Source organism: Bubalus kerabau, chromosome 20, assembly GCF_029407905.1.
Source record: "Bubalus kerabau isolate K-KA32 ecotype Philippines breed swamp buffalo chromosome 20, PCC_UOA_SB_1v2, whole genome shotgun sequence".
Taxonomy (NCBI): domain Eukaryota; kingdom Metazoa; phylum Chordata; class Mammalia; order Artiodactyla; family Bovidae; genus Bubalus; species Bubalus kerabau.
In genome coordinates, this window is record NC_073643.1 from 14,262,201 (window position 1) to 14,271,747 (window position 9,547).

A 9,547-nucleotide genomic window follows, 5' to 3' on the forward strand; every position below is an offset into this window, starting at 1 on the left:
ATATCCTTGCAAGCATTTGGGGATGTTTCTTACTTTAGCCATTCTGGTAGATGTATAATAGTACCTCATTGTGGTTTTATTTCACATTTTCCTACTGGCTGATGATGTAAAACATTTTTTCATGTGCTTGTTTGCTTTCTATGTGTCTTTAATGAAATGTCTTTTCATATATTCTGCCCATTTTCTAATTGAATTGTTTCCTTTTTTGCTGTTATTTTAGAATTTAAAAAATTATACTAATGTTAGTCCTTTGTTGAATATGCTGTGTGCAAATATTTTCTGTGTAGCTTGTCGTCTTATCTTCACAGAGGCTTTATATATATATATATATATATATATATATATATATATATATTTTAATGGAAGGATATTTGCTTTACAGTATTGTATTGATTTCTGCCATACATCAACATGAATTATCTGTAGGTATACATATATCCCCTCCCTCTTGAACCTCCCTCCTACCTCCCACCCCATCCCACCCATCTAGGTTGTCACAGAGCCCTGGTTTGAGTTTCCTGAGTCATACAGCAAATTCCCACCTCAGCAGAGTCTTTTACAGAGCAAAAATTTTATATATGATGATGTTCAGTGTGTAGGATTGATTTTCATTTTATGGATTGAACTGCTGCTGCTGCTGCTAAGTCACTTCAGTCGTGTCCGACTCTGTGCAACCCCATAGACGGTAGCCTACCAGGCTCCCCCGTCCCTAGGATTCTCCAGGCAAGAACACTGGAGTGGGTTACTGTTTCCTTCTCCAATGCATGAAAGTGGGAAGTGAAAGTGAAGTCATTCAGTCGTGTCCGACTCTTAGAGACCCCATGGACTGCAGCCCATCAGGCTCCCCCATCCATGAGATTTTCCAGGCAAGAGTACTGGAGTGGGGTGCCATTGCCTTCTCCATTTGGTATCAAATCTGAGAACTCTTTGCTTAACCCTAGATCCTAAAGATACTATCCTAGGCTTTTTTCCTAAAAATCTTATGGTTTCATGCTTTACATTTAAATTTGTGATCAGTTTTGAGCTAATTTTTGCATAAGATGTAAGACTTAGGTTATATTTGAAGTGAATTTCTTGTAGATGAAATATGGTTTAGTCATGTTTTAAAATCTCCTCTGCCAATCATCTTTTAATTTGTATTTTTAGTCCCTTTTCATTTAATGTAATTATTGATATGTCAGGACTTAGGTCTGCTATTGTATCTTTCGTTTTCTTTCTCTTTCTCTCTCTCTCTTTTTTTTTGGTTTCTGTTTATTGTCTTCCTGTGGAAATTGTTTACTTAACACTTTTTAGAAATCAATTTTGATTTATTTATAATGTTTTGAGTTTATCTTTTGGCAAAGCCTTTTTAGTGGTTTCTTTGGGTGTTGCCTTGTATATCTAATTTTTCACAGTCAACTGATGTTGACATTCACCAGTTTGAGTGAAATATAGAAACTTTGTCTCCCTTTACATCCTTTTGTCCTCCCCCCATTTATAATATAATTGCTTTCAATATTTTTTCGACATCCATTTAGAACCACATGAGACAGTGTTATAATTTTTGTTTCAGTTATCACACCTAATTTAGAAAACTCAAAGAGGATAAGAAAAATATATTATATTTACCTCTATTTTTGCTTGTTGTGTTTTTTCTTCCATTTTGATGTTCCAAAGATTTTTCTTTTGTTGCTTCTTTTCCATTTAGAGAACCTCCTTTAGCCATTCTTTAGGTTGGCTGTGCAAGCAACAGAGTCTTAGGTTATCTTCAGTTGACAACGTCTTGATTTCCTATTCATCTCTGAAGGATGTTTTCATTCGGTGTAGGATTCTGGGTTGAGTTCTTTTCTTTCAGCACTTTCCTTCTGGCCTTTGGTGTCTGGTGGAGACAATCAGAAATCCACTGTCCTTTGAATTGCTTCTCTCATCTGAAAGTTGTCATTTCTCTTTTTGCTGCTTTTGAGATTTTTTTTCTTTGCTTGTAGTTTTTAGAAGTTTGACGATTATGTGTTGATGTGAATTCTTTTGGTTCTCCCATTTGGAGTTTACTCGGCTTTTTGAATCTGTAGGTTAGTATCTTTTGCCAAACTTGGGAAGCTTTCAGCCATTCAAGTACTTTTCAGACTTGCTCTCTTTTTCCTTTCCTTCTGAGGAAGAAGACCTGAATGTTAGATCTCTTATAGTCGTGAATGTCCCTAGGGCTCTATTTTTTTTTTTCAGTTAATTTTTTTCTCTGTTGTTTACTCTTCATATTCACTGATTCTTTCTATTGTCCCTTCCATTCTTCAGTTTAACTCATCTGCTGAGTTTTGTTTTTGGCTATTGTATTTTTCAGTTCTAAAATTTCCATTTGTTTCTTCTTTATAATTGTAATGTATTTGCTGAGAATTTATATTTCCTTGCTGAGGACTTCTGGTTTTTTTTTCATTTGTTTCAAGCTTGCTTGAAATTGTTTGTTCCAGCATTTTTATGATGGTTGCTTTAAATCATCGTCAAAGATGTCTAACATCTTTGACATCTTGGTGTTGGCATCCACTGATAATTTTTTTATGCAGTTTGAGATTTTCCTGGTTCTTGATATGGTAAAAGATTTTTTTTTTTTTTAATTTATTTGACTACACTGGGTCTTAGTTGTGGCATGTGGGATCTAGTTTCCTGACCATGGATCCAACCTAGGTCCCCTGCATTTGGAGCATGGAGTCTTAGCTGCTGGACGACTAGGGAAGACCCCTGATGAATGATTTTTAGTTGAAACCTGGACATTTCGGATACTGTAAGACTCTGGATCTTATTCAAACCTTCTATTTTGGCTGACTTGCTTTGACATCACTCAAGCAGGAGAAGGAGTGGTGTTGCCTCCTTACTGCTGGTGAAGGAAGTCCTCCAGGTTCCCCACTTTTCGACACCTGGGAAGGAAACTCCCCGTTACTGATGGGTGTATGTGAAGTTTTTGGCTCCCACCCAACCTCTGCTGATAACCTCCTTGTCCAGAAGGAGGGAAGAGGTAGAAGGGCCTTGTTACTGCGCCCTACATGACCGCCACTGACACGACAGAGAGCGAGTGGCCTCGTTCTCACTAGATAGTGGAAAGAGCCCTGACTGTCTGGCAGGCTTCCACGGACATCACCGCAGTGGGAGGGGGAGGCGGGCCTTGCTACCTCCTGGTGGGAGGAAACGTTCAGGCTCCCATGTGGTCTCTACCAACACCATGGGGCATGGGGATTGGAGGTAGGACTTATTTCAACCTTAGAAAGCTCAAACTCTAGAGCCTCCAGTGTACCCATATTCCCTCCTTACCTGGGTCATGACTCTGCTCCTAGAAACTGCAAGCCTTCAGACTTCTCCATCTTTGGAAATTGTTTAGTCTTCGACTAGTCTCCGTTCTCCCCTCTCCCTCCCTAGACCATTGGAAAGTGGATGCAGGGAGAGGCTTTCCATGTTGAGGAAAGGGAGGAAGGCTTTCCTTTTCTTTCTTTTATTTTGGCCAAACCATGCAACTTGCAGGATCTAGTTCCTGAACCAGGGATCAAACCTGCACCACTGCATTGGAAGTGCAGAGTCTTAACTGCTGGACTGCCAGGGAAGTCCTGGTTTTCCTTTTCTGCAGTTCTACCTTTTTTCTTTAAAAGGTGGGCATCTTTCACTACTTGGATTGATCTTCTGTTATGATGCCTGAAAAAGATTCAAACATGCTTGATAATCTCCCTGGCTAGTATAATTTTTTGACTTTATGCTAAGAGATTTTACGCTGCAGCCACTTTGGTTTACCTAACAAATCCCTTCTGTTAATATCCCTTAGTGTTGCCTGGCAGAAACCCCTTCCCCACTCTGGTTCACTCATCCACACCAACGGGAGAGAGACTAAGGGCCTTCCAGATATAAGTTCAGTTTTCATGTTAGTTTCCCCTAGTAGATGGTGAGCTCATTGAAGGCAGGGTCTTTCACTAGCCCTGCCTCCAGTCCTCAGTCAAAACTGCATGGGATCCTTGGAAATGATTTTGTAATCTGCATGCCTGTTCTTCCCCATCCAGGGGAATCTCAGATTGAGGAGGCAGGGAACTCTGGTCTAGGATTTGGAGAAGGAGCAGAGCATGCTCTGAGATGAGGGGGCTCTGAGGGGCGGCAGCTGGACACCTGCATTCTCAGAGTTTCCTTCTCTCTCCTGGCAGGAAATGTGACTCATGTCAGGCAAGTAAGTGAAGGGCATGTGAGGACCACAGAACTGTGCTGGAGACAAATGAACCAAAAAAAAAAAAAAAATTGGGGAAAACTGTTAACCTTAGGAGGTACTGAGAGAGAACTCAGTGATACTGCAGGGCAGTGTCCTCCACCTTGAAGAGTCTGGGTTTATGTTTCCGTGTAAAGGGGCCAAGGGAGGGAGTGGTTCTACTTCCTGCCCCGGACTGTGTACACTCAGTACACTTGTGAGACTCCAGCAACAAGTGGGTGTCTTCAGCTGAGAAGTGAGAAGAACACACCCCATGCTGGGAACTCTCCAGGGCAGTGCTCGCTCCTCCCATCCTGGGTTAGTGCAGCTGACCTGGTGAATTATCCTTGTTCTAGATGCAGAGGCTCTTAGCTGAACGGACTCCGGCTCAAGTGATGGTTACAGATGTACCTTCCTTGGGGAGCTTCCACAACCTAGGAGAAAAGGCATCAGTAGTGACTGATCAATTAGAGAAATGACATTTAAGGCTGTTCTTGTTAGACCTTGCAAGGGAGTTGACAACACTTAAGCAGTGTCTTCAGTGGAGAGCCTGGTGGAAATGTTGGGAAGCCAGGTCCCCATTTTCTTTGCTTCTGCATCTTCCAGGCAAGATCGTCCTCTAACTTTGCACTAAGAAATAGGCAAATATAGTAATTCTTGCCTCCTTCATTTATGAGTGGATAGACGGTATATGTGCCAAGCTAGTCATGCAAAAGCACACTTTATTTTCTCTTTTAACCACCAGGCAGGAATGATTATCTAAAGATGAATTTTATCTGGCTCTCACAGTGTTTTTTAAAAATATATATATAGTTATATATATATATATTTGGCTGTGCCGGGTCTTCATTATTTTTCTCTAGTTGTGGCGAGCAGGGGCTGCCCTCTAGTTGCGGTGCTCAGGATTCTCGTTGGGGTGGCTTCTCTTGCAGAACACAGGCTCTAGGGCATGGGGCTTCCGTGGTTGCGGCCCCCGGGCCCTGGAGCACAGGCTCAGTAGTTGTGGCTCTCAGGCTTAGATGTTCCACAGCATGTGAGATCTTCCCGGACCAGGGTGGAACCCATGTCTCCTGCATTGGCAGGTGGATTGTTATCCACTATGCCCCCAGGAAGCCCCCTTGTAGTGTTTTTAAAAAACAATTTGAATTGACTGCCAGTTTAAATCAGGCTATTTCATTTAAAATCCCTATTTCCACATATTAAAAGTCCTAAGCTACCCAAAGTCACTGTGTCTTGGAGATGCATTGTAGCTATTGTCTTATGATGGGATATGCTTGCTCCAGTTTGCTGAAGACCCCCATTGCCCTACCAGCTGCCTCACTCCCGTTAAGTTGCTTACCTGGCCTTTGTCAGCATTTGGGTCTGTGATTCCTGCTTTAGTGGCTATTAGGTCACATAAGGAAACTCTGCGCAGGAAGAAGTCTAAATTCCTGGGCTTTGGGGACCACCTGAGGCATATCAAGGCCCCCAGGGTAAAATAGAAAGGGTACTCCTTATCTAACAGGAAAACTAAAATTAAGTAACTAATCTGTAGATGTGAGATAATTATTAAAATAGTCCAAGACACAGGTAATAAAGGGATGGACACCAAACATCCAAACTTCTTTACTGGAACCAAAGCAAGAGCACAGGGGCCTCTGTCCTCCCTTTGCCTTCCTATCCATGCACCTGTCACAGGAGACTATAGTGAGCTGTTAATGGGTTTGCCTCTCACTAAACCTCATGTTTTTCCTCTGTAAAGAAGCCAGTAATCCCTCCTGCTACACCCTGGCACCCAGTCTCCTGTGAAGGAATCCTATATAAGAAAGGGCTCTACCACCTGTAAAGTGCTCTGTTGTTAATTACCAAATAATGGTTAAGGTCCCCTTCAAAGCATACCCTAAGACTGCTGCTGAGTTTGTTGGGAGAAACTGAATTCACTTCAAATCAACCAACCTGTATTAGAATGTCTACATTGTACTGGGTCCTGTAATGGTTAATTTTATATGTCAACTTGGCCAGGCTGTGGTATCCAGTTGTTTGGTCAAACACCAGTTTAAATGTTGCTATAAAGGTATTTTTTTAAAGATGATATCCTTTTTGTTTAGTCGCTAAGTCCTGTCCGATTCTTTGCAACTCCATGGACTGTAGCCTGCCAGGCTCCTCTGTCCATGGGATTTCCCAGACAAGAATACTGGAGTGGGTTCCCGGGCCCTTTTCCAGGGGATCTTCCCAACTCAGGGATTGAACCTCTGTGTCTTGCATTGGCAGGTGGATTCTTTACTGTTGAGCCACCAGGGAAGCCGCTTTTAAGTTGTTATTAACATTTAAATCTGTGGGTTTTGAGTAAAGCAGATTACTCTCCATAATGTGAGTGGGTCTCATCCAGTCATTTGAAGGCCTTTAACAAGAACACTGACTTCTGCTGAAGAAGAGGGAATTTTGTCTCCAGACTGAACTGCAGATTTCAGACTTGCCAGTTCCTATAATCACATGAACCAATGTCTTAAATCTCATATATGTGTGTGTGTGTGTGTGTGTGTGTGTATAACTAATAGGATATGTATGTATATCTCCTGTCTGGTTCTCTTGCTTTCACATAACATGATTTTCTTATTTAATGTTCACAACATTCTCTCAGAAGTAGGTATTGTTGGCTTTGTTGTGCATTTTCTTTTGAGAATGCTGAAAGGACAGAGAGAATTTAAGAAATCTGCCCAGGTCATAGGAAAAACAAATGTCCGAAGGCAGACATGTATGGAGGCAGAACCACCACATAGAGTCAGAGCTGAGACAAGCCCAAAGTGTGGGCAGGAGAAATGGGCGCTTTACCCTCCAGATCCTTCTGTCCCGTCATTCTCTGTCATGCAGTCCTTCTTGGTTCCCCTGCAAATAACTGTCATCTGGAGACCACTGGGGAGCCACGCTGAGCTGGACAGTGACAGTATCCAAAGCAGGCAGAGACCCTCTACAGGGGGTGTGTATGCAGCCTGGACATAGGCCTTGGAGGCAGAGGTGGTGGGAAACTCCTCCTTTCAGGGTGAGATTACATCTAATTTTCTTCATTGCCCATTTTTTTTTTTTCACTTTTGGCTATGCTCTATGGTATTTGGGGTCTTAGTTCTCTGACCAGAGATTAACCACCAGTGAAGTCCCCATTGCCCAATTCTTAAAGTTGCAAGTGATGGAAACTTAAATTGAAGTAAATATGAAAGGGAATTTACTGCCTTATGTAATGAAAAGGCCAGGAATTTGGGTGTGATGGGATCTGGGTTCCTGAGCTATGTCATCAGGAGTGTTTGTGTTTCATCATCAGTGGGTTCTGCTTTTCTTTGTGTTGGCTTTTTTGTCCAGCAGATTCTTCCTAATGGTAACAAGACAGCGGTGAACATATCTACATTTCCAGCCCGCCAACTGAAGCTCTGAGAGAGAGGGGACACCTGCTTCCAGCAGTGACCACAGTGTCCTGAAATTGACTCTTACTGTGCCATCTTGGAACAGATGTATGCTCATGACCAATCTTTGGGGCCAGAGGTGTGGAATATGATGTGTTCCCCACAGCCTAGAGTATATCAAAGTGTTTTCTGACTTTCTGACATAAAAGAATTCACAAAGGTAGCACTTAATATGTTTACCTAACTGAAAATTAGGAGTTTGGGTGTCAACATTCATGATAAACAAAAGTGAAAACAGAAAATGGGTCAAAAGTATTTGCCAGTCATGGCTCATAGTCTGAGTATAAAGAGCACACATATTGATAGGAAAAACACTAGCCCGATGACTTAGAAAAATGGACATTTGGCAGTCCCACTTAGGCATCCCAAAGGCACCTCTCTCAACCTCTCTTTGTCTCCACAGAGATCAAACAAATGTGGCAGGTGGTTAAAATGGGTGAATCCCGGTAAACGTTATATGATGTTTATTGTAGTACTCATTTAACTTCTTAGCTTTGAAATTTTTCAAAATAAAGAGTTGGGGGAAACAAATGAAAGAAACTTTCTTAATTTTAGTTCTTAATCTAGTTAAATATTCTGGCTTTTTCAAAATCTGAAGATGAAAAAATTTGAAGTGAATTTCCCCAGAGTTCCTCTTCCTATTTCTGTAGATAGAACAACAGTTCTTGTCTGAGACAGGGACAGCTGGGTGTTTTCAACCTGGGTAAAGCCCAAACAACACCAACCAGCAGGTTGAAAGAGGAGGCTGTTATAACTAAAACATCCAGTTACTTGCTAATAACTCAAGAGAGAAAGTACCCTCTTTTTACTTTAAAGGATGGAAGTTCCCAAATTAAAAGCAACCTCCTGGAAAGAGAGTGGCTGAGTAGTAACATGGTCCTGCGTTCATTTCCCAGTCTGGCCGTTTTCTGCTCGTGTGTGCATGCTGAGTTGTTCAGCTGTGTCTCTTTGCAACCCTATGGACTGTAGCCCACCAGGCTCCTCTGTCCATGGGATTTTCCAGGCAAGGATACTTTGGTGGGTTGCTGTTCCCTTCTCCAGGGAATCTTCCTGACCCAGGGATCAAACTCGAGTCTCTTATGTCTCCTTCATTGGCAGGTGGGTTCTGTATGACTACCGCCACCTGGGAAGCCCTTCTGCTCGTGGGACGCAGCCAATAATGATCACCACCACCTCCACCACAATGAATATTCATGGAGCACCAGTTATGCGCCAGGTCCAGATCTAAGAACTTTATAGCTATGAATACATGTTAATTAATTTAATTCATTCATGTCATTCAGTTAATTATGAGGTGAACTATTACTGTCACACTCACTTTATGGAGGAATAAATTGAGTCTAACAGCGTTGAGAGCTTGCCCCAGATCTTACAGCTGGTAGGTGAAAGATGATATTTGCACTGGGCTGTGACCTCTGGAGCTCCCCCTTGTCACTATTACATGGTGTGATCTTTCAGACATAGCCTTTGGAAAAGAGTTACAGCAAAAGGCAGCTGGCCAGTGGTTTAGTTTTGAGGAGGGACTGGTCCGTGTGCATGTGAACCTTTAATACCCTCAGCAGAGCAAACAGGAGGTTAATCATGAGGTTACCCTTATGACTGGGCCGTTCCAGGGGTGGTGTCTGCAGGGGAACCAACCTCAGTCCACAAAATGGAAGCTTCTTTATAAAGAACAAGATGAAATTCCATCCAAGTAAGTTCTGGGTGGCAGGTGGATCAGCCAGCAAGTTCCGGGGGGCCAACCATCCCATTGTGGGTATGTGTCTGAACGTCCTCCTCCTTGTAAAAACCCGAGGGCCTGCGCACCCCTTGGCCAGACTCTCTCACCTTTCTCCATGGGTAGCAGAAGAGGCACCCATAGTGGATTTCACATCAGCTCAGCTAGAAAGACTCCCCGGGGCAGGAACCAGTCACAGATCCTCTCAGG

General features: G+C 42.6%; 1 long non-coding RNA gene across 1 annotated transcript in view; it reads left to right on the top strand.

The window, feature by feature from the left end:
• Positions 1-8,233, top strand: part of LOC129635541 (uncharacterized) — a 52,608-nt gene extending 44,375 nt beyond the window's left edge. The window contains exon 3 of the long non-coding RNA XR_008706331.1: positions 7,523-8,233. This is a non-coding gene — a long non-coding RNA (uncharacterized LOC129635541). The remainder of the gene's footprint in view (positions 1-7,522) is intronic.
• Positions 8,234-9,547: the final 1,314 nt, after the last annotated feature.